Raw genomic sequence first — 27,032 nt, forward strand, 5'->3', positions numbered from 1 at the left:
CCCGAACGCGTCGTCGGAGGAGGTAATTTTAACTAGACTCCGGATAGGACACTGACTTTTTAGCCATCGACATATTTTAAGCGGCGATCCCCCCCCCCCCCCCCCCACTCTGTCCCCACTGCTCTCAGCTGTGGACGGTAAGACACCTTTTACTTCAGTGCCCCTATTTTACTCCGTTACGCGCCCGTCTACAGCTGTCGCCTGAAATATCGTCCATTTTAACAGATGACACGCGCTCAGCCGATCGCGTTCTCGAGTTTATTAGTGCCAGTGAGATGACGTCAGTCATTTGAAGCTCTTTTTGGGGACAACCAACCCCTTTCTGTAGTGATTTTTAAGCTTTCCTTCTGCTTTTAGTTTCTCCAATTTTTTGAGTTTCGTTCCCATTGCTGCTGGTTTCCATTTTCGTTTTTTACCTTCTCCTAAGCACAAGACCGGGCGCTAATGACCATAGCCGTTTTGCGCCCTAAAACAAAAAAAAATCACCACCTAACATCACCGTATTTACAACGATCATGAAAATCATGGAAAATATTCAGTGACAGTTACTATGGATACCAGACACCGAGATGACAAAAGTCATGGGATACCTCCATTACCTCCATTTTTCTGAAGGTCGCCTCCCCCCCTGGCAATCCCCTCTGAGAGATCTGAATGGATTCCAGAGTTTTTACCCAATGGAGAGATGATGATTACTATTTTTCAGTTACAGGCCACATGTGCTGAGGATATACATTACATGTCTTTAATGCAGTGGTTTACATTGCCTCCTGCATCTCTATGCCACAGATCATTGCTAATTCTTCACCTTTAGGAGCAGTTTCCCATCCCATGGGAGAGAGAGGTCCTGAACCTTTGTCCACTCTTCTGCGCTCTTTGACAGGCCCATTGGCAGGATTAGGATGACTTCTTATACCAAATGGCTTCGGTTGCCAATGCTGATTTTTATTCAAAATGTAAGTGGTGGTGGTGTTTGACCCAGTAGTGAGGACCCAGGAATGACGACGTTTTGGTTAGTAATCAAAGACGCCAAATTTATTCAAGATGGTGGCTGTCTCCCCATCTCCTCTCTGTAGGGGGTAGATACATGTGGCAATGTCACCACTCCCACACATGGCCGCCCACTGCTTTCTCTCCCATCCTTTACTTGGCCACTCCCCTCCCCCACTTCCCCTTCTTTTACCCACTTGGAAATTGACGGGAGAATGACTCAGCCTGTGCTGAGCTGCTGCAGAAGAAGGACATAAGATACTGTATTCATTTGTGTATTACCCTGTTGTCCTACAGCCGCCCCCACTTGCTGTCGCTACCTGTCCCCACTTGGGAATCTGTTGGGAAAAAATGACAGTCATTGCCGGAGAGAAAGGGCATTAGGTATTTATTTATATAGTTTTGGCGGAAAATGCGTTCAATTGGGGAGATGTTGGCGTTGAACAGAGACGAACTTAAAATACCGTACTTTTAATTACGCAGTTGAGGCCTGCACCTATAGCCTCCTACACAAGGAGTGAAAGGAGACAATAACTGAGGACTGAAGAGGGGGGGGGGGGTAGATACTTTTCAGCAAATAATGTTGATGCAGAGGGATGGACTGAAGATACATTTTACAACTCATAGAGGCTGTTGCCTGTGCTGGAGGTGTTCATGTTTTTTGAATAGCCACACTGGAGAAGACTACTCCAGACTGAATGAAGCAGAGGTCCTCACGTCGGTGTACAGAGCCCAAATGAGGGTGCTTGAAATGGGTTTTACGCCCTTTTCCGAACATGTGTGTGTATACATTTGCCTTGAAGTGTGAAGAATGACTGCTCTAGTCTGCAATATGGCCACCAGACGGTGCTCGAAACTGTCCTACCGTCGCCCCCACCTGCCCCCACTTTCCGCCGCCCTCACCCCCACATTTGACGATCATGTGTTATGTGTTCACCTTTCTGTGTGCTTTAATCGATAATACCACTCGACATTGGCAGGAGATTGCCAAAACGAAAAATGGAACAATGCTATAAACTGATCTAAAAATTTACGGAGTGCCAAAAATGAGAACCGCAGCGGAGGTTGAAATCAGACTACACGTACAAAAACCTCATACTGTTCACGACGTATAAATTTTACTATAAGGAAAAAACGCTGTTCAAATTCAATACAATGTGCTAAAAAGGAATGCGTATCCCGAACTGTAGATATAAACACTTCATCTGTAAATTACGGGTGTACACACACTGAATAAAAGAAAGTTTACTACGGAGGTTAACAGGTATAAAAGGTCACGAAAAAAATATTGCAAATTATAGGGTGCTACGGCACCTGCGGTTAAAACTGCTGGTGCTAACGCAATACACACAATCGCCCATACACACTATCGTGTATTTAACGAAAAATAACGTGCGGGTTCTGTCTGCTGGCTGCCAAGCGACGCTCAAACAAGTGTAGCTTGCTTCACGGACCACTAGCGAATACCGCCTCGCCTTGGCCACCAGAACCGCCTTTTGTGCAGCGTCTGCTGGTCGCTACCTGATTAACGCCCCGGGATCATTACATCGTGTTCCCGTAAAGTCTTGGCGCCTGTGGACTGCAACCCCTTCCCGCCCGCAGAAGCACCTTCCGCGACGTCTCCATACTCACGTTGTCCATCGGCACGTGCATGTTTTCGCTGCAGACGACCACCGCTCCTCCAGATATGTTACCAGGAAATACAGCTGAGTCTCAAACAAAGCAATATATTTCGCTGTCAAAGATGATACTCCTTTCAAAGAAGGGGGTATTTTCTCGCGAAGAAGCCTTGGCCAGCCAGGAAAAGTATCCGGTTACTTCCTGCATGTGCGAGGACACGCAGTTTTGGGTGAAACTCGACAGTTTATCTCGCTAGTGATCTTTCTCAGAGGTTCCCAAACCACTCAATAGAAGTCGGCAGCACCCTGCTTGTCAAAGACGATGGCAACATCTGCACGTGGGGCAGAGACATACAATGCGTGCGGTCCAGCATTCATCTGCTGACTTGTCACAAATTGTGGATCGCTGTTCCTGTATTACTTTTGGCTACACAAGGACAGGGGGTGGAGCTTGGGTCTATATAAGCTCTACCCCTACCACAGTCATCGTCATTCTGCTGTTGTGTCTGTCTACGTTCAGTTGTCGTCGTCGTGATTTTTTGCGTCTCTGAGACCAACGACACAAAGTGATCTTAATCCACTAAAAGCGTCAGCAGCAAACGCCTGACGTTGTATGAATTTCCCTGTAAGTACATATTCTCGTTTTCAACAAATCAGTGCTGTGTAAACTTCGTTTCATAGCAAGTGTGAGGACCTAGTAGGTCTATGTATTTTCGTAATTTGATTTCGGGTTTAATATCTGCGCGTGTTTTTTCGTCAGTACTGATTAGTTCATACCTCTCGTTGAAACAACTGTATTTCGTAGCTGTTCCCATGTTTCCCGTTTAAACGAATTTTATACCACGTGTACGTCGAGAATTAGGTTCAAGTAGCTCTATGTATTTTCGTTAACACGACCACTCTTTGTGAAAGATGGCTATTTGTTCATAGTCGTAAAAACAACTGCTGTGTGTAAACGACTGCTGTGTTTCAGTGTTGTTGAAACTAGTTTCATACCAGGTTTGTGTCGGGAATTAGAAAGCCGCCTCCACCACTGTCGCAGTCCCTGTCGTCTCCCGCCACCACAGCCCCTGCAGCCCCCACTACCACCATCAACCCCCCGGCACCCACCGCCCCACTGCTCCGACCGACCGCTTAGCCTCCACCTCCTCCGCAGTCCTCGCTGCCATCGCCGCTACAACCCCCGCCACCCCTATCTGGTGTCCACACAGGCATTTGGAGAGTGGGTAGCCGCTGCTGGTACGTCCCGATGGTCTGCATCCCCCACAGACTGGCTGCTCACTTAGGATCCAAAACACCCCATCAACTGGAGCAGGAAGTAGTGGTGCACCCTACCATTCTGCTTCACCTCAGCCCAGGTGTCCGTGTTGGGGCAATGAAGACCAGGAACAGGCAACAATAAGTCAAAATGTTTCTGTGGTTGCCAGCAGTGTTCTTCCTTGTCCTAACAGTGATCAGCACCAATTTTTAACGTAATACTAGAAGTAAACTATGTGAATATTAAGGGCACTTTTGATAAATGAATCTCATTTTCGCGAATTAAGCATCTATCTGAGTGGTACAAAGATCCGTTAGGGTTTTTGAGAGCACACCTCCTCCGACTGAAGAGAGAGCTCACTTTCCTTAGCAATCATCTGCGTACCCCTACATTAACTGCAGCGCATTGTTGTGCTGCTAGCACATGCCCAACCACAAACAAGGTGGTGCTGCAGAGGGGACTAGCATTGCCTTCATTTGGGGGAGAAATGGAGTGGTATCGTGGAACATCTCAGTTGTTATGTGATTTCAAGATTTTACATTGAGTGCTATACAAGTTTTCCGAGATGAGAGTTAGGTGTCTAGGTAAAGCACTCAGCCGGGTAGCATACCTCTATATCCATTCGCATATCCAAAATTCAGTCAATGAGGAGAGGGGGGAGGGGGTCCAGCTATACTATGTGATCAAAAGTATCCGTACACCTGGCTGAAAAGACTTACAAGTTTGTGGCGCACTCCATCGGTAATGCTGGAATTCAGTATGCTGTTGGCCAACCCTTACCCTTGATGACGGCTTCCACTCTCGCAGGCATTCGTTCAATTAGGTGCTGGAAGGTTTCTTGGGGAATGGCAGCCCATTCTTCACGGAATGCAGCACTCAGGAGAGGTGTCGATGTCGGTCGGTGTGGTCTGGCACGAAGTCGGCGTTCCAAAACGTCCCAAAGGAGTTCTGTACCATTCAGGTCAGGATTGTGTATAGCCCAGTCCATTACAGGGCTGCTGTTGTCATGTAACCACTTCTCCACAGGCCATGCACTATGAACAGGTGCTCTTCAAAAGTGGGCAGCAAGAAGGTGTTTAAAACATCAATATAGGCCTGTAATGTGATAGCGTCACGCAAAACAGCAAGGGGTGCAAGCCCCCTCCATGAAAAACAGGACCGCACCATAACACTACCGCCTAAAAATTTTACTGTTGGCACTACACGCGCTGACAGATGACGTTCACCGGACATTCGCCATACCCACACCCTACCATCGGATCGCCACATTGTGTATTCTGATTCGGCAGTCCACACAACGTTTTTCCACTGTTAAATCGTCCAATGTTTACGATCCTTACGCCAAGCGAGGCGTCGTTTGGCATTTACCAGCGTGATGTGTGGCTTATGAGCGGCTGCTCGACCATGAAATCCAATTTTTCTCACCTCCCGCCAAGCTATCATAGTACTTACAGTGGATCCTGATGCAGTAGGAATTTCTGTGTGATGGTCTGGATAGATGTCTGCCTATTACATATTACGACCCTCTTCAACTGTCGGCGGACTCGGTCAGTCAACAGACAAGGTCCCTTTACGTTTACACTTCACTATCACATCCGAAACAGTGGACCTATGGATATTTAGGAGTGTAGAAATCACGCATACAGACGTATGACACAAGTGACACCCAATCACTTGACCTCCTAGCAGCCAAGTGGGCACGTACTAATGTCCAAACTTTTGGTCAGTGTTGTTTTCGTGTCTTTCAAAAGAAGTTACAAAAAGATACGCAGCATACATCTTGATAAAGTGAGAGTATTACCGTTCCTGGGTTTTATAACTTTGGTGGTATCGTATTCCTCCTTCTACCCCAAGACATACCCTAATCTGAGACACAGAATACCGATACATCGCCTCATATTTATCCTGAATAAATCAGATGATGGTAAAGTTTCGAACACAGTCGTTTGATCCATCCATTTCTCAGAATTTGCAGGTCAGCAGGAGATGCATATGAACATCCTGTTATTCTCAGACGAGGAAAATAAGAAGAAAGACAATAATAATTGAATTTACTGATCAGCGTAAGATGCATTTGAACATGCTGTTATTTGCAAATGAAGAAATTAAGAAGAAAACCAGTTACCATCACTGATATATCAAGGACAAGTACCACCTCATCTCCTTCCAATCGTCAAAAAATTGTCATGTAAAACAGTTTTGTGTTAGGTGGCTAAACACCTCCTTCACAAGTGGCATTTTAGCACTGAACCAGGTTCATTGCTCTACCAAGAAACCTGTATGTATTCTAATGTCTACTGAGGAAAACGAATTCATAAAGTTTAAGAATGCCCACCAACAGGAGCGATGCCCCTTTGCAGTTTACACTGATTTCGAATGCTTCCACCCTCCTGTGACTCACTGTGAATGCGACCCTACAGCCTCACATACTACTTCACAAAAAAACACGTACCATATGTGTCAGCGTACCCAGATGCATCGTTTTATGATTCAAGTCGTAAGCGATACGTTCAATATGCTGAGGATAATTTTTGAGGTGTGGCTTCTCACTGAGATTGAAAAACTTTCGTAGGAAGTTTATAAGCTTTACAGCACCAACATTCCAGTGGCCAAGTCAAAAGAGAATCATAGAATAATGATTTGTACATGAAGGCTGTTGACTGCCATATTTGTGGGCTGTTGTTTGATACAAAAACAGAAATTCTTCATTGGGACCATCTGACAGGGAAGTTCCATAGTTCAACTCACATCACATGCAACTTGAATTATCAATTACCACGAGACATATCTGATTCTTTTTTCCATAATATAAGCTGGTATGATTTTCACTTTATCATCGAGCATTTGGCTAAATTCGGTATGGAGAAATACTGCGCTAGTATTAGTCCTAGTAGTACAAGGAAAGGGAAATTTTGTCAATATTCAATGAAGACATGATTGGGTGATGAAATATGGGGCCGCTGGCAGAGTGTGGTAACAGTCAACAGCCAGCTGGCCAGGCAAGGTAAACATGGCACTCGCTGGTGCGTAACTGCGATGGCAGTATTGCAGCGTTGCTTTAAGTTATTGTGGTGTATGAAGCAGGGCACTAGGCCAGAGCCAAGAGTGGCGGTACGTAAGTAGTTGACTTGTGTGAATTTATCCCTGCCATAGTATCTGTCTCTCTCTGACACTACATCACAAGTGAGGAAAAAACTGATATAAATAGATGCACAATTTTAGATTAGTATGGAGTGTTTCAGGTCAGTTGAGCATTGGGATGGACCTATGCTGGTCTTCGCTTATAGGGGCCAGGCTGGCAGAAATGTTATAAGTATTCTGCATAAACTTGTATTCTGTTTCCTATGTACTTGTGCGGGCTATATTCTGCCTCCAGGGACACAGCAGTGGCGGGACTGAATGGCAGCCTGGAACTTGATGATTTCATGGTCTGCCTGGAAGAGGGCAGTGACAGCGCTCTGCAGCAGGTCCAGGAGGGGCTCAGTTCCACTCAAGTCTACAGGCCATGTTCGCTTCCCACCTGGCATTCCAGGATCCGGGCGAGACATACGCCGTAAGACGTGCAGCAGTGCTGCAACAGTGTCAGAGACAGCGGCGGGTGTTGCCATTCGGCAAGCACCACTAGTGGCAAGTTGGGGCACAGCATCCCGGAGGGCGCAGTTTCGAGTTCGGTCCTGTCCTGCTAGCGGCGGCGGCCCGAGGGCCACGTGTGAATCAGTACATTCACCTTCCTCCCATTGTTGGACAGAGCAGGCCAAACGGGGCGGAGAGTGGCGAAGACTAGGGACTGTAGCAGCCTCCGGCATTGTGGTCAGCAACGCGGCACAAGTTGAACGCATCTGTGGGTGGCGCCCAGGAGAGCGCGGCCGAATTCCAGCGGGGTGGCTTTGATGATGGCAGCAGCCGTGTCGGCATACTAGGAGTCTGCTGAGCCTGCTGGACTCATGGGACAGTGTGCGGGCGGCATGCCGACACGACATTTCACCCATTAAGTACTGCAAAGTAACTGAATAAACGAATGTTACCGAATACCGCTGTGTCACTCTGTACTGCCCCTTGTGCTCTTGAACTTGCTCAGCCTCCTGACAAAATATGGCGCTGTGGGTCCAAGTTTCAGCACTGCCATCTGGAGTCCCAGGTTCGAGACAATGACCCCACAACTGTGGTGTCTGAAGTGGTGCCAGTTACAACACTGGTATCGGATTTTCACTCGCTCATCTTACGTCGAGCAAGTAGAGTTGCAGTATGCATGTGTAGATGGGTAGTTGAGGTGTTTGGTGGCGTTCATGGCTGTGGTCGTGCACTTTTTGTTACGTCTAGTCATTCGGGACGTGTTCGTCCACACCAGAATAGGGAGGAAAGCAGGACTGTTCACCAGCACATGAGCACAATGTGGATGCGTGAGTGGCATTTGTTATTGTTTTTATGTGTCATTCTGTTGTGTTTTGAAGGGTTAAGTATGAATTAGGATAGGCTTTTTAAAGGTGTCTTTTGTAAAGCTGGAGGGGCCTGTAGATTTATCTGGATTCAGGGGAAATGGGGGACATGATAACATAGTGCCTAAGTGATGTAATTTTTGTAACCTGACAAATCACAGATTACTGTACACAAAGTGGATGCTAATGAGTGCTTTTATTTGTAAGAGATTTGGTTCATTTGGGGCGCAAATGTTCAGAATGTAGACGGTCGATGATTCGCCGCAAGAACTAAGTTTAAGGAGTAGCAGAGTAAATTAATGGTAACAGTGGAGCTATAAGCAAGAATGTTGGAAACACGGCAAGCAGCGCGGGCTGCGGCAGTGACTACAGCAGAAGCTGTAGCTGATCTAACAGAGCAAATTGTCAGAGGCAAGGGTAAAGGACAAAGAAAAATATGAAGAATTAGCAGTGAGATTTGAGGCACTGCAAGTACTGGAAGGAACGTTGGGTGAAAGTAAATTGCAGGTCGTGGGAGTGTCATAGACCATTTGACCCGGAAATCGCGGCATTGATTAACCCATTTTCGGGTTAAGCAATGGAGGATGTATTGGTATTCCTTAATGACATTATCACAATGGCTGAGGCCAATCGGTGGTCGGATTAATGTTGAGAGTGGTAAGGTTGCGCTTGATAGGGGATGCCAAGTCGTACATATTGTACCATGAAACGTTGAACAATGTGGGAAGGTTTTCAGAGTTTGAGGCTGGGTTACACCAGAGGTACCAAACACAGACTGGTACCAGGTTTTAACGTGTAAAATTAAGTACATTAGTTATGAGGAGAAATGAGGAAGTGCAGGTTTTCTCAGACAGGATTCGAAAACTGAATGTACAGACTTTCGAACTGTCACAGAATGGGGAGACTAATAGAGTGCTGTTACAAGAGGCCGAGAACAGGGCGTTAGATGTTGCGGGGAGTACCCCCTGAAATGTCACATCGGGTGAGAATGAAAAATCCCAATGATGTTGCGGCGGCTCTAAGGATTGCCATGTACTTAGAGGAGGTAGATTATGCGACGAAACCAAGGGTGGAGCCTAAAGTTCTGGGCACGGAAATTAAGTGTTTTGGTTGTGGGCAGTTAGGGCATATTAGGAGGTAATGTCAGCGTGAGTTGCGGTGTTTTGTGATAAAATGGGTCACCGAGCAGTGAACTGCAGGAGTAAAAGTAGGGGGGGACCTCGGCGGCAGCAGTTGTTAAACAAGAACGGGATTGCTTCAACCATTGGAGAGCAGTCCCAGTGAAATTAGGTAATGAGCTTCTTTGTGCACAAACGGAATGCTGCTTATTAGGCTTGGTGAACGGAAGGGAACAATGGTTTCTGCCTGACATGGGGCACACGTGCCTGTTATTAGTCTAGACCTGGTTAGCAGTAGAAGGCTTTAGCCACCACGTTATAGGTTACGTAGGGCGGGAGACAATAAAGCGGAGTTATTGGGTACGACAGTACTTCAACTCATGATTGCAGGAAATAAGTTTAGTGAGCAGGTAGAGGTGTCACCACGTGTAGGTGGGGGGTATCCGGTGATTCTCGGACTGGACTTCCTTGACAAACACCGTGTGTGGATAGCCCTTTGGCAGCAAACAGTGGAACTCAGTGCAATAATGATCGCATGGGGGAAACGGTTGCATATGGACGAATGTCACAAGGAGCATTTAACATGAAGATGACACCAGCTAAACTGTTCAAATGGTTCGAATGGCTCTGAGCACTATTGGACTTAACATCTTAGGTCATCAGTCCCCTACAACTAGAACTACTTAAACCTGACTAACCTAAGGACATCAAACACATCCATGCCCTAGGCAGGATTCTAACCTGCGATCTTAGCAGTCCCGCGGTTCCGGACTGAAGCACCCAGAACCGCACGGCTGCCGCGGCCGGCCAGCTAAACTGTGAACGGATTCATTAAAGGTCTATCTGCAGGATAACTTACCGGCAGGTACAGGAAAGGCAGTTTGGGTTTCGATAGATATGGACTTACTAAAGGATACATTGTACATGGTGGAGCCACTCCTGATTAATGAGGAGTTGTTTAATGCGCACTGTTTTGTGTGGAGGAGTTTAGCTCATGCAAGTTATGCTGAAGGAGATTATAGGGTTCCTGTAAGTATAGACAACTTCGGCAGAACAGATTTTAGCTTGTCAAAAGGATTGTTATTGGCCACATTGTGGCTTTTTTTTATGAGGATGATGTGGATAGGAAGGATTTGGAGGCGAGCCATAAGCAAAATGTCGATGCAACGCCATTGAGGGGAAAATTACAGTATTTGCAGGGAGACGACAGGGTCGTGATGGATGAATTGTTATTGACATTTAGAGATTTATCCGGAACAGAGGGTAGGTTAATGGCAACACCAATTACGAAGTATCACATTCCAATGGAGGATAATACACCAGTGTTTAGGAAGCCATATAGGATAGCACGTCATATGCAACCGCTATTAGAGGAGTTTATAGAACAACAGCTATGGGATGGAATCATAGAGCTTAGCGATAGTCCATATTCAAGCTATGTAGTTCTCGTACGTAAGAAGTCAGTAGATGGACAAGGATATATGGGTTTTGTTGTGATTATAGGTTTCTGAACGCGAAAACCATTTCGGATGCATATCCGATTTCGAATATCACAGACACACAGGACAATCTGGGACAATGTAAGCATTTTACGACAATGGATTTACAAAGTAGGTACTATCAGTTGGAAGTAGCGCCAGAGGATAGTGCTTTTACTGTTCCTGGGGGACACTATCAGTATAAATGTATGCGGTTCGGGTTGAAGAATGCAACGGCAACTTTTCAGCGATTATAAGATGAGATTTTAAGGGCACTGAAACCAAAGACATGTATGGTTTACCTAGATGATATTACAGTATTTTCGAAGGATATGCCAGAAAGTGTATCGCTTTTAAGTCTTTAGAAGATAGCGGTCAGCATGATTAACATTAAGTTTAGGAAAATGTAATTTTGTGCAGACGCAGGTCAAATATTTAGGTCATGTAACCGTGAACAAGGGGTTCAAACCGATCCTCGGTTAACAGAGGCAGTTCAAAATTTTCCGACACCACTACAACGAAGCAATTACAACCGTATATTGGGTTATGTTCATATTATCGTAAATTTGTAAAAGATTTTGCTAAAATAGCCAAGATATTAACAAAGCTTTTAAAGAAAGGGGTTAAATTTCAATGGATGGAGGAATGTCAGGGAGCTTTTGATAAATTAGAGATTAGTTTCTGGTCCAGTACTGGTGTTTCCGAATTTTGAAGAAGACTTCATCTTATCATGCGACGCTTCAAATGGCGCAGTAGGATGTGTTTTAGGACAAATGGTGAATGGACAGGAGCATCCCGTGGTGTATGCTTCTAGATAGTCAAATAGGGTAGAACAGAATTATTCCACAAGAGAAAATGAGATGTTCCGGCTGTAATATAAGGAGTAACGTATTTTCGTTGTTACCTTTATGGTAGGGAGTTTAAGGTCGTGACGGATCATGCAGTGTTGAGATAGTTACTGGGACTCAACGATCCTTCTAGTCGATTAACATGGTGGACTCTAAAATTAACTGAAGTTGACTTTGAAGTAATTCATAAGCCAGGGAAGAAATACAGGTTTCTAGCCATGGTCGCAATACCAGACCAAGAGGCAATTATGGTAGCATAAGCCTTAGTCAATAACTGGGTATTGACGTTTCGGGTGCCTGACACCATAATTACAGATCACGGAACGATCTTTACGTCCAAATTAATGTCACAGTTGTGTCGTCTACTGAAAATTAAAAAATTACGGACCAGTTCATTTCATCCGCAGGTGAATGAGAGAACGGAGCGAGTGCATAGGACAATTTCATAAATGCTAAGTTATTATGCGAAAGGAAACCATGATAATTGGGACATTTATCTTCCACTAAGATATATTCGGGGGTCAGAATGTCACCGTTCACGGTGGCCTGTGTAAGAAAGATGCCATCCCCATTTGACGTTATATGTTCGAAATCGGGAGCTAAAGGGGTCACAGTGTGGGAATTTGCATGGGAAGTCTGGAATAGGGTACAGAAGGCCAATATGAAAGCGTTAGAGAGGCAGGAAGAACTGAATAGGCGGTTGGGACCTTTACCGCAGTACAGGGTAGGTCAATGGGTATTCATCTTGAATCCATATACACCTTAGGGAAAGACGAAAAAATTCTTGATGAAGTACCACAGACCATACCAGGTCGTGGAGATGACTTTGCCAGTGAATGTTAATGTGCAACTGTCAACAAAATCATCCATTATCCACGTGGTTAGAGTAAAGCCTTTTAAAGGAATGGTGGACGGATTACCTCAATTTCAAGGAAGTGACCCAATTGCAGAGGCTAGCCAAAGCAAGCAGAAGAAGAAGGTCTCAGCGGAAGAACAACAGCAGACGCATAACGTCCTGTATGCATTACGGTCACGGAGGGAGTAGATTATTGTATGTGTAATATTGTATGGCATGTTTACATTTTGTGTTTTTGTGTCAAGAGATAGTTTGCATTTTGTTTTTTGTGTTTGTCTGTGTGTTTTTTCTATCTCTTTTTCTCGCGGTTTGGTGGGTCGGATAATACTTGCGTTTTTCTTGTTTGTTGTTTTAGTTTTTTTGTCATTGTATGGGGGAGACTATTTTTTAGGGGCAGGGCGAACTATTGGGAATTTTTGAGGATGTCGTACGATGTTGTAATAACTTGTAGTGGAAAAGGGGTGACACAGGCATGTTTTGCTCCTTTTCTTTGCAGGATCAGAACATATGTGGACGTGTTGGATGATAACCATGGAGATGCTGATCTGTGGTCACAACAGTGGAGCTGAACATCAACAGATAATGATCCAGTCCTTGTAATCAAGGGGTCTGTGTTCACAGCAGCCAGATCAATTATTAACAAGTCATAAGTGGTCGCTAGGCACAACAATAGGGGTATGGAAGATAAGGAATGAAGTACGAAAATTACAGGAATCATTCTCGGAATTGTATACCGAGGGGGAAAGGAATTACATATTAAAAGAAGTACTAGGGGAGTATCAAGGATTACAGTTGAATTATAGTAATCTCAGGGAGCAATTGTCTCTTTTAGTGGAGTGTGTTTCACAGGACATAATTAGGCAGAAGAGGGGACGGGTAAATACACGGGGAAAGATATTGAAAACAAATTGACAGAGTCAATCCAGGTGATTTGTGTTGCAGGAAAACCACGCTATTTACCTTGTGCTCTTGTTGATATCTTATGACACACATTATGAGAAACTCATGTGGTTCAGAGCCTTTCTGCATTTCCTCTGTACAAAAGCATCCTGAAATTTCAGTGTTAATGCCATCCATTAAGACAAAAGTTCTGCAATTTGTTCTGTGCTCTCTGGAAAGTGCCTACCTCACTCGGCCAATTTGGAATCCGTGACTTCACAAACGCTGCCTTGTGTTTAGAGATACATACCAAATCACCCACATTGAATTTCTGTTTACGATAGTATACAGTATCCATGAGTCCATGTACATCGGTTGGTTTTGTTTTTATTGTGCTATGTTTGGTTCGATTATACTCTGCAATTGTTTGTGGAAGTATATCTATCCATCTCTGTGAACCACAAAGATTAAAATGCATCCACATTTGAGCTTTTATTGTCGTATTCAGATGTTCCATCTTACTCACTGTAAGATGGGTGAATGTTGAGGAATACGTACCACTGCATCACAGCTTGAGATGCACATAGTAAAACACACCATTGTGGTTGGTTTTGAAATTGTCTGGGCACTGTTGCGACCATGTTTCAACAAATGTTCAAATACCTCTGTGACATCTCTCCCAATTTTTGTTTGATCAGGTAACGCTAAGGCACATTTGGAGTATGGTTCAGTAACCATTAAAATATATTTGAATCCATTAATTGCATGGCACTCAGAGGTTATTGGAGAAAACTCACTCGAATGAGCAATATTACGAGCAGCAGTTGATGCCATGGGCAGTCGTAATCGATATGTTACCTAATTGGGATCATCGTAGCATGTTACTGTTGGAATTGATTGATTACTCTTTTATTCTGGGTGTCAACACCAATACCAAGTATCTAATATGAGTTTTATCATGGTGCTGTATTTCGCACTACGCTGATTTCCCATTTTTCTATGTACACCAGTCAATTGCAGCATTTCACCGTACATCTCCACATCACTGGGTGAATAATTTTTTTGTGCGATTTAGGAAAATGAGGTTCATTAAATCAGCTATTTTTTGAAATTTCCTAGTAGCTGTAATTTTTCTTTTTAAACTTAAAGGTGGCTTGCCTAACATGCATGGTTTTTCAGTTGTGACATGGCTTGTATTGTCAGTCCTAGTATTACTGTGACTGTTAATGAAATCAGCAATGCCATTGTAGCGTCACTCTCGGGGGGCAAAAAGAAAAAGAATTGTTATTTTTATATATTTTGAAAAATGTCGAAAAAGAATATTTTGGTGGGCCACTTGGCTACAGAATCAGGGATTGATTACACTATTATAATAACATACCTTGAGCATTAAATACCTGGTTGGATTATTTTGAACAAGAACAACAGATTGATTTATTTGAGATCGTTCGGAAGAAACATTATCATTTCTGTGCATTTTTATAGTCACGATGTAGTCATACCCAGAACAACACTAAGGGACCAAAAGATTTATAGATTTTAAAAGAAATGCAACTCTACACAATTAAAAGAAAAAGAGCTGATTCAGAAATAATAGAAAAACGATAATGTTCCTTCTGCTTCATGCTGCGTTCGGCTTATCAGCGTGATTGTAATTTCTGGTGATGAACTAACACAAAATAATTATCATTCAAGTAAATAAGGACATGGAAATTATCAAGGTTAATTTGTTAATTTACTAAAAAAGCACACTTATCTTTAACACACCTTTTTTTAATGCTATGTACCTCTTCATATTAAATTACAGTAGATGACCATTGTGGTTAAATACTTTATACATAACCGTCAAAACGTCCTCTTGATGCTGTCTGTTCGTAATCAGTTACAAGAAACTACATGTTTTCTGATTGGAAAAATAACAATTAACATATTCACTCAATATTTTCACATAATATATAAAATACCGTTGCGGAACGCAGCAAGTCCACGTCAGCCTTTCATGGAATACAAACACTAAAAGGTGAGGCGCCAAATGCTTCATTTGTCTTGAAACAACAGAATTCTTTTTTATATCATTAATCGATACATGTACATAGAGATTTGCAGGCACCGCACAAGAACGGCAAAGATACAGAATAATAGATTCAGTCGCTGCTATGCGATGGTTCATTTCTTTTACTTTACAATTGTTTGATAACTTTAGGCCATAAGGCGTTTATTATTGAGAGCATATTAATGTTTGTGAGGCGATAATTGCTAATATTACACCATCGCCGTTGTGTGATTTCACTGAGTTCACCAACAGATTCAGTAATTGGTTTAAAGGTTTCTCTCAATGTCTGACTTCAATCCAAATGTTCGAATCTTATCAGCTGTAACTATTCTAAAACAGCCTTCCATGCCATGATGACCTTATGCTTAGTTGACATCTTGTTACATACTAAGCAGACTTCTTTGCATGGTGCACCTTACATATATTCAGTCCAATTCAATAAGTCTTAATAGACAAGTCATGTACATTCCTTGTCAGAATGGTTCAGGTGTACATCTCTAGTTCTTTAACACTAGCACCTAAGTAGTTGTCATTTATGTTCGGGATGCTGAAATTTACCTTCTGAGTATAGACATATTTCCTATCATTGCACAACTACATTCTCAGCCCGAATGCCAGACACACATGTGAACTCGTCCATCGTGTGATGTGTACTAAGGTACTTATCATTTCTTTCACAGCTGTATATGAGGAAACTTCTACAAGTTCTATCTGTACCTAATATCATTTTGTTTCCTTGCTTAATCGATAACAAAGAACCTGTACTGTGTGGTTCCAACAATCTGTACATATCTTTACAAAATCATTGAATGACATATCGGTTACTCCTTGCACCAGGTAAATGTGTTTTCAATTTAAATTTGCTTGTGTGGAAACTATAATGAGATCTGCGTTATCCCCCAGCATCTGTTTCGGGATTCTGGAATACATTGGTCAGCCAGAACATTATGACCACTGACCTGCTATCGATATAAACCCTTCCGGGCGATAGCAGAGTCACCTGTCGAGGGATGATTGCTAATTGGACATACATGCATGGTGCTTGTTGTGTTAGAGAACGTGCTGTCTGTGTGTACAAGGGGAAGGCACATGACATCTCTGGCTTTCACTGGGCAGGTTATGGTGGCTTGGAGGCTCAGCACAAGCAGCAGTTCCCATTGTCTGCAATAGCAACTGTTATTATTTCACCATATTACTCCTACTGGTGTGGTGTAGCAAAAATGTAGCACATGGGAGTAATGTCACTGAATTGGTAGAAACCGACCATGGCGCAGTGGAAGAGGTGGTTTATGAGACATTTCAAAAGAGAAGATCTGGCTTCCCACCACCAGCGACCGTCTGCATGATTTGCGAAATGCAACTTCACCCCATCCCGCTGCATCGCCATTGTTTGGAGAAAAGTATTCTTTCTTCTATCCTCCATTGTCTCATCTTTCCAACCATCATGGAGGACGTTATGAATGCCGTCCTGTACCGTATGTTTACATGTAATATTCATATGGAACTCCACAACTCATCAAAATTACACATTGTGCACACACACAGTATCCACCTCGACAACAGTTGAACGCAGACAGAGCTTTCCCAGCAGTTCACAAGTGGGGGGAGCGGAGGCAGCTATAGGGCAAACCACATTTGAATAAATAGAGGCTGTACCTATATGTTCTCCCTCTCCAGCAGCTCAATGCAGATTGAGTCTTCATCCTGGTAATTCAGAGTGTAGATGGGGAGAGGAAGTGAGGAAGGAAAGTGGGGAAGTGAGTGAGGGATGTGGAAGTGGGGGGAGGATAATGGAGGTGGTGATGTCATGCAACATGGCCACATCTTCTGCCAGAGAGAAGAAGTGGGGGCAGTCGCCATATCGAATAAATTTGGCAGCAATGGAGTCTGTGCTGTAAAGAACATTGTACTTCTACTGGCTTATAAGCGTCAGTATATTATCCTTGGTTCTTTACTTCTCTCTCCATACTTCGAGTCGAAAAAGTTCATATCGAATAACGTGTCCAGGAGGCACCATACTTAAGCAAACGACCACGTTGCTGTCATTAGGTACCTGATGATGGCAACGTGGTCCTTTGCTGAAATGGTGTGCACATTGGGCACTTACATCCGGCATGAACTATTTCAACATGAAGTACACCAGGAAAAGCTGAATAATCTCATCACATACCTCTGCAAGGGTGAGATGTATAATAGCATGAAAAGACTTGACAAGCTGGTCCATTGGAGAACACTTATGATTGCAACATGAACGTTTGCTGAAACTTTGTCCATTTTGGACACTGATATCTGGCAGTTCACCTGTGAACTATTTCGACAAATCATTTTTTTTCGAAATGAAATTGATACTAAAGGCTAGCAGGAAACATCTTATAGAACAGTTTATTTCAGAAGTGTGGAAGACAAAACAAGAAGTAGATGGGAATTACTTGTAACATTCTGACGAAAAAACAAAGGTTCAATCTTATATGTTTGTTGAGGACCCTTGATCTCCTGTAGCCAGTGGTAGTTCCCAGCCTACAATTGATTTTGGAGCACTACCATATGTAAAGGACGATGGCAATATTTTGGATTTTTTGAACAGATACAAAACTGTACAAAAAAACTTTTTCTCAAATATAATACCTATTTACCAAGTTCTGCTCCTACTGTACGACTATTTTCTTTTGGTGAAATGGCAATGAGACCACGAACGTGAAACATAAAAAGAGGAAGATTAGAATAATTACTGGTGTTAACATGAGTGAAAGAAATGGCATGTAAAATGTTCATTAACCTGAGATTTTGCATTTGATTAAATGTATTTTGAAAAAACATATTTTGTATTTGATACTTGAATACATTTGTTAAAACAATTTTGTACTTACACCTGAAACAGGAAATGTAACCAGGTATTGCATTTAGAGTTTAAGTACTTTTAACAAACCGGCTTTATAGCTTTGCTTCTCTGCTCAATAAGCAGAGGGCCCTTGCAGTCGAAGAACAAGGACAGGATAAAGCATGTCCCCACAGTGCCAATTGGACGAAGGCTACGCTTCAGGGATCCGACTGGGAAACACTGCAACATCCTTCGTACACTCTGGATGTTTCACCTTATTACGTTCAGATTTTTGGTCACCTAAAGAAAGACATGCGTGGACATGTGTTTCAGTCGGACAAGAACACCTTATTACGTTCAGATTTTTGGTCACCTAAAGAAAGACATGCGTGGACATGTGTTTCAGTCGGACAAGAAAATGCAAGAGTGGCTGCGGTTGTGAATCCGTCAGCACCCTACCTGTTTCTACGAAAGAGGAGTTGAACGTCTCGTCTCCCAGTGAGATAAATGTCTTACACGTGTGGTGACTATTTTAGAATGGAACTACTACACGGTCCAGTTGTGGTGGGTCTTCAGTTTTCTCTTATATTTTATGTTTGTTTGGAACTAAATAACAATGGAATTCAAGCCGCAAGATATTTCTCTTACAAACGGCAAAATGCGCTGTAGAAGATCTCTGAAATGCCACAGTAGATGCACAAAGCGAAAAAGGGATTATGGGTATGGATAGAGGAGACGAGGTCCCAAAAAAGAGAAGAAGAGGCTTGAAAGAAATGTGCTTTTTTGCCACTAGTGGCAAAATTCCCACTGTGATATTTTTCTGAAGAGCTTTAACTTACCCCAGGAGAAAGCATGTGCACCTAAAAATCCAAATCCTGGCGATAATATCTACAAGAAGAGAAGGCATGGGCATCCGAAGAGAATGGATGAGGAGAACAAGCCTTAAATGTTGTGTTAAGTGAGGGACAGGAGACAAGGAGGAAGGCCAAGAAATAAGTCGCTAAGAGGAATAGTAGAAAAATTACAGAAGAAAGGACCGATAGAGAATTGATGGGGAAACTGGAGAGGACGGAGAGGCTTGTGTTCCAAGGAGACCCTGCCAGTGGCGGAAAAGTGATCACCACGATGTCACATTTATTTAGCCATGACGATAAATAAAAAGAGGATTTAGAGCCACCTTATTGCATGTTTTTCCTCTTTTTCTTCCCAAATTACGCAATGAGTGGATGGTGAGAGAGGGAATTTCGATTTGTGCTACGAGCGAACGGAACGAACATAAACTGGAAGACGCTGTCCCACAATGCCAGCTGTTGATTCTTCTCCAACGTCTGAGCCACAGTTGGTGCATCCAAGTAGCTGTTGACTGAGAACAGAGCGTACGTCGCGTGTGCAGACAGAAAATGACGGCGAATCCGTCCCGCACGCCAGCCGTCGCATCACTGCCGGAGTTCGTCTTCCCCATATTGTTGTCACTCCTTCAGACAAAGCGCTGCCGGCGTCTCTTGAATTATTCATGAGCCCTGGAGGCTCTGACTCCAGTGATACCCAGATAACTTCCTGAGGAGGTCGCTCCGGCGGCCGTGACTGTATTAAGGGCGACGGAAATCCTGGCAGGGCAGCGGAGCCGACACGTCGCACGATGGGTCGCGACGCAAACAGATCTCCTTCAAACTTTTTTTTCCGAGCTGAGACAAGTACGGCTGAATGTAGGCCAACGGGGAACCTGAATAAGAAATCTACACACTCATCTCTCTTCAAAGCGAAGTTTAAATGGGCACCGCACATCACACAACTTCTGTCCTTTTCTGTAGCGTGGTCACTCTGGGTAATAGTTACGTACTGGAATGTAATTCAATAAAGATTTAAGGCAGTTCCGTACCATGTCTAATAGTTGATTGGTTCCTCAACGATTTGATTTTTGTTTTGCACATTTCTCTTGTAATAAACAAACACCGCCTGGATCACAGCTTTTTATTTACCGACAGCTGGTTCCATTCTGCTGAAAAGTCTTAATAAATCTCTATTTGCAACGCGAATTGTGTCAGACATAGAGGATATAAAAATGAAAAAGCTGCCCTACTATGCTTACTTTCATTCCATAATGTCATATGGGATTATTTTTTACAAGCCAAACTAAAGTTTTCAGGCACAAAAACGTGCAGTAAGAGATACGTGGTGTGAACTCAAGAACATCCTGCAGAAGCCTGTTTAGCGAACTGGGGCTACTAACTACTGCTTCCCAATATATTTATTCCATAATGAAATTTGTCATCAAAAATATGGAATCAATACTAGACATAAGAATAATCTTCAAAAGGATTTAAAGTCACTTACTCCTGTACAAAAAGGAACACACATTTTCAGTAGCTTGCCAGCAGCCATGAAAAGCTTAACAACCAATGAAATTCAGTTCAAGTGAAGCCTAAAGGATTTACGGGTGCCCAACTCCTTCTACTCGATGAATGAAGTTCTCAGTAGAACCAACTGATTTGTGTGTGTGTGTGTAAGTACAATCTAACTTCTGCGCCATTTCAGTGCAGTAATGTGTTCATTGTAAATAAGTATTATAGTAGTTCTATTGCATGTTTATTACCTTATAAATAAAACAAACTTTTTTTATTTTAAATTCAGTGCATTAGTACTTGTAAAATGATTCTTTCATATCGTGTTCATTCACTTGGGACCTGTGGAAGGTACATTAGCTTATTTGTTTCAGTTGTAAATATCTGTCATGTATTATTGTTTTTCTGAGATGTTCTACATACTGGAGAACCTCCTCACTACGGATAAATTGGAGTAAAATTAAATCTAATCTAATCTAATCCTGCGGTGCACATCGTCTTCAGGTCTAAGTTGGAACAAGAAGACAATGAAAATAACAATTTTACAGGAGTGTGATATTAAGAACTCTTGTGTTACGAATAATAGAACAAGCAACAAAATATTATGAACTCATACATAACTGGCGCAGCAAAGTTTAGTTTGTCAGTGTCATGTGCAACTAAAATAAAGAACCGGTAGGTGTTGGGAAAATGCCATTAGTCAATATTTTACAATAATAACTTGTTACCTGTCGAGGGCAGCAATTACTTTAGAAGAACAGGCGGTGATAATCCACATTGCCTTACCTATCTAAGCCTTCTTAACCATCCAACATCAGCTAACCAAGACACCGTCTAGAATCAATATTATATAAAACCAACGTAAAATGAATAATAGTTATGGTACATTGGCAGTAGTGCAGCCACACATAATTTGTTTCCATTGTCACGTATTACATATTTCAATTTTGATTTTTCATACGAATCTGAGATAACACCTACAGAATGGAATATAACCGTATTATGACACTTACGCTGGATTGTACATGTGACAAATTAAAAACGAAGAGTTAAAAAATTAAAAATGGGGTTGGGGAAAGAAAAGATCGAGAAACAGAATAGAATTAAAATTAGCATTTCAAATAACGTATATAAGACTACTCTTCGTTCTTTAACAACGAAATTGTTTTGATATAAGTAAGAATCTCTTCTGTTTCAAATATAATATTCTGAAAGCATTTTAGAATGCCTTAAAAGCAATTTAAGGAGGGAGGATTGGAAGGGGATGGGAGTGGGGCAGAGAATCAAGGGATTAAACTCGACACACATTGAAACATCGTTTAAACTGCCTGTTGTCCTAAGACTATAATTGTTGTATAAATTGACAACTACTAATTAAAATAACGTTAAAGCATGGATAGCTATAATAGCACTGTTATATGAGCTTTCGACATTTCCCTTGCAGCATCAAGCACTAAAGATCTTATAATAATCGGTCGGTGACCAACACGAACGTATGATACTATACATATAGTGAATAATTTAGGTTTTCATCTTATGTAAAAACCAAAACACAGGGAAATGATCCCCAAAGATGCATACCATTGAGAATAAAATACGGAATGGTTCAGTGTTTAACACAAAACGAATACTGTGTGACGGCAAACTGTTTTGCATTGCCATCTCCTGAGGCCCAGGCTAGCAGTAGAATTGTATCTACAAGTGTTCATTGAATAAACTGAAAAACCAGTCCTCAGAAAAACCTCTTTGTTCATTTATTGTTTCTCGTGAAAATTTTGTGTTACTCTGAACGTTTTCAAATTACTCAACGTTATTAAAAAATAACCCTGCAGGGGATTTATGCAGTATTTTAAGATCATGTTTAGTTTCACTTAATGTATGGTTGTTTTGCAGGAGAAGCATTTTCATGCAGAATTCATTGCTGTCATGTATATGCTCTCTAAAATGCTTTTGAAGGACCTAATAGTCTGTCCAAACTAATATTGTTAGTTTTCACCACTCTTGTGTCTGTAAACACCAATGCCGTCATATCTGCTGTTCCTGGCCTCAGTCGAGAATCATAACTTTTTCCCAATTTACTATTAGTTTTTAAACAAAAAATCAGTACCTCGCTTCCAAAATCTGTTTATTACCCCTTCATTATTATTTTTGTTGTTTTCTTGAGAGCTGGGTATTTCTGCTGCCTATGTTTATCATACTCAGGCTAATTTCTGTACTTCGTAGCCAATGGTCCTTGCTGTTCTAGAATATTCACTTCTTTTTTCAATGTAATTCGCATGTAAGTGCAGCCATATTGACAATATAACGTATCCCGAGAATTCTATAGGGTGGCGTGATTCCTCTAGTATAAAGTCGTCGCTAAACGTTGGCTTTCTGAAAATTCCAAATGACAGCCTATCAGTGGACCTATTTATTGTTAGATCAAGATAGTTTATAATGTGTTCGACCACAGTATGCAAACCCGGGCCTTCTGCTTACTACGCAGATGCGCTAGATGTTACTTCAGATTCGCACTACAACTACCATAGCTCCCTTCCAGTCACAAATTACTACTCACACCTCAACTCATTGCTGTTCCCTTCTCAACCCGCATCAGTATTGCTTAGGCTCTCCATGACTGGAATAGCACCACAGCGATGAGCGGAATGTTGTTAATACTGCCTGTACCTCAGGCGGAGGTGATACATTATATACAGTTGATGTACATGAGACATACCGAGTCTTACTTTTAACTATGATAATGATCTCGGCCGAAGCAATAAATGAAAATTTGTACCGCTTTACTGATACGATCTACGATAAAGATCTATACCAAGGCCATGAATCAAAAACGCTGCAGCCTACATCATTATCGTAGATAAAGATGAGACTCACTATATCTCAGGAGCATCAACTGTATACGATTAATATGTCACTTATCCCTGAGATACAGATTGGTTTAATCCAGTGCCACTCATTACTAAGGTGCTAATGCAGCAATGGAGAGCCTTAGCATTACTGATGCTAGTTCAGTATGGGGAGCAGCAATTGGCTGAGGTGTGAGCTGGAATATGTATTGGGAAGGGAGACTCACATGGGCAGTCCGTGTAGCAGCGATGGCTGCAGCACCAGCGTGGCGTAGTGCATGTGCTTAGTAATGTAAAGGATAAGCCAGATAGTAGGAGATTTTACTTTATTATATGAGCTTTGAAACGCTAACTTCAGAGTTAGCTGCCTGTAAATTCTTTCGTCCCACGGTTTAGCGATAGGAAGTCAGCACCGATGAAGGGCACTTTGTTCACGCGCCTCTCTCATGTGCTTACGAGGTAACGCCGCCCCAGGCGTCGCTTAGCAGGCAACGCTCTGGAAAGTTCCATGCCGCACACACGGATTTCTCGGTTCCCGACCAATCAGGGCGGAGGAAGGCGCTGGTGTGTCGAATATACCCGGCTGCCCGTCGCAGGGCCCGCGCTCTCGTATTCTTGCTCACCCGCGAGTCGGATGCGCGCCCTGTAGCAGTGAACATCTCCCGCTTCTTCCGGTGCTGCGGCACTGTGGACTTAGTTTTGGCAGACAACCACTTTCGGTAGCTTCGCGAACAATGTTTCGCCACACTCTAAGCTCTGGCTCACCCTCACCTCCCTAGGCCTATGTAGCCCCTTTCAACATGCTTTAGCCAATAAATGGCCTTTCTCTAAAAATAATCCTAATCGTTCCATAACGCCCACCGCCTGCCTATACTCCCGTCCTGTACAGTAAGCAAGAGACCCAGGTTTTAATTTTGACACATTGCTTTGGCCTACCTCACTGTTGCAGATAAAAGTGATATTCTGTATGTCTCTAGAACATGATCTATTTATAAATAATCACAGTCGTTACATAGAATTGCCTTTGTTAGATTTCATCAGTATGACTTTGTTGTCATTTTGCTTTTCATTTCATTGTCTTACTGTTTCTACAGGGTGTTTCAAAAATGACCGGTATATTTGAAACGGCAATAAAAACTAAACAAGCAGCGATAGAAATACACCGTTTGTTGCAATATGCTTGGGACAACAGTACATTTTCAGGCGGACAAACTTTCGAAATTACAGTAGTTACAATTTTCAACAACAGATGGCGCTGCAAGTGATGTGAACGATATAGAAGACAACGCAGTCTGTGGGTGCGCCATTCTGTACGTCGTCTTTCTGCTGTAAGCGTGTGCTGTTCACAACGTGCAAGTGTGCTGTAGACAACATGGTTTATTCCTTAGAACAGAGGATTTTTCTGGTGTTGGAATTCCACCGCCTAGAACACAGTGTTGTTGCAACAAGACGAAGTTTTCAACGGAGGTTTAATGTAACCAAAGGACCGAAAAGCGATACAATAAAGGATCTGTTTGAAAAATTTCAACGGACTGGGAACGTGACGGATGAACGTGCTGGAAAGTTAGGGCGACCGCGTACGGCAACCACAGAGGGCAACGCGCAGCTAGTGCAGCAGGTGATCCAACAGCGGCCTCGGGTTTCCGTTCGCCGTGTTGCAGCTGCGGTCCAAATGACGCCAACGTCCATGTATCGTCTCATGTGCCAGAGTTTACACCTCTATCCATACAAAATTCAAACGCGGCAACCCCTCAGCGCCGCTACCATTGCTGCACGAGAGACATTCGCTAATGATATAGTGCACAGGACTGATGACGGCGGTATGCATGTGGGCAGCATTTGGTTTACTGACGAAGCTTATTTTTACCTGGACGGCTTCGTCAATAAACAGAACTGGCGCATATGGGGAACCTAAAAACCCCATGTTGCAGTCCCATCGTCCCTGCATCCTCAAAAAGTACTGGTCTGGGCCGCCATTTCTTCCAAAGGATCATTGGCCCATTTTTCAGATCCGAAACGATTACTGCATCACGCTATCTGGACATTCTTCGTGAATTTGTGGCGGTACAAACTGCCTTAGACGACACTGCGAACACCTCGTGGTTTATGCAAGATGGTGCCCGGCCACATCGCACGGCCGACGTCTTTAATTTCCTGAATGAATATTTCGATGATCGTGTGATTGCTTTGGGCTATCCGAAACATACAGGAGGCGGCGTGGATTGGCCTCCCTATTCGCCAAACATGAACCCCTGTGACTTCTTTCTGTGGGGACACTTGAAAGACCAGGTGCACCGCCAGAATCCAGAAACAATTGAACAGCTGAAGCAGTACATCTCATCTGCATGTGAAGCCATTCCGCCAGACACGTTGTCAAAGGTTTCGGGTAATTTCATTCAGAGACTACGCCATATTATTGCTACGCATGGTGGATATGTGGAAAATATCGTACTATAGAGTTTCCCAGACCGCAGCGCCATCTGTTGTTGAAAATTGTAACTACTGTAATTTCGAAAGTTTGTCTGCTCGAAAATGTACTGTTGTCCCAAGCATATTGCAACAAACGGTGTAATTCTATCGCTGCTCGTTTTGTTTTTATTGCCGTTTCAAATATACCGGTCATTTTTGAAACACCCTGTATTAGCTCTGGGGATTTATCTCTCCCTCCACCGTTTCTAATTATTTAATTCTTAATTTTAATTTTGCTAATTTATCATATATGTAAATTCAGCATACACTTTTGTAACTAAAGTCATGGGATACCAATATGCACATATACAGGTGGCGGTAGCTCCTCGTACACCAGGTATAAAAGGGCAGAGCGTTGGTGGATCTGTCATTTGTACTCATATGATTCATGTGAAAAGAGTATCAGTACGGACGGGAGGGATTGTGCCTAGTCGGTCACACAGGGAATTATGAAAGCCGGAACGAGGTATCGTGAAGAACATGATGAGAATGCACTTGAATAAGACATATCCATGAAGTTATACCAAAATATGCAAGAATTAAAGTTCAACGTTTCCAGAACAGCAGCCGAGACTGAAAAGCAATACGAAGGACCACTGGTAAGACGTGAAATAAAACATAAGAGACATGTACAGGAGAGAATTTTTCCATCTAGAAACATTCTTTATTAAAAATTTTATTGTGTTGATATGTACTACCTTGTTCAAAGCTAGTGATGATTTGGAGCCGTATGGATACCAATGTATTTTACAAAAGCATGAAAAGAAAATTTCCGAGTTAACTACACACTTTAGGTACGGGAACAACAAAGCAGCTAGGCATGTTTTGTTAATAGGGTATCTTATTAGAGTAACATTAATTTAAATAATGATGAACTGAATTTGACAGTCACAGCGCGAGGTGGCGCAGTGGCTAGCACACTGAACTCGCATTCGGTAGGACGACGGTTCAAACCGGCGTCCAGCCATTATGATTTAGGTTTACCGGGATTTCCGTAATTCGCTTCGGGCAGTTGCCTGGAT

The sequence above is a fragment of the Schistocerca cancellata genome, chromosome 5 (assembly GCF_023864275.1).
Source record: "Schistocerca cancellata isolate TAMUIC-IGC-003103 chromosome 5, iqSchCanc2.1, whole genome shotgun sequence".
NCBI classification, from domain to species: Eukaryota; Metazoa; Arthropoda; class Insecta; order Orthoptera; family Acrididae; genus Schistocerca; species Schistocerca cancellata.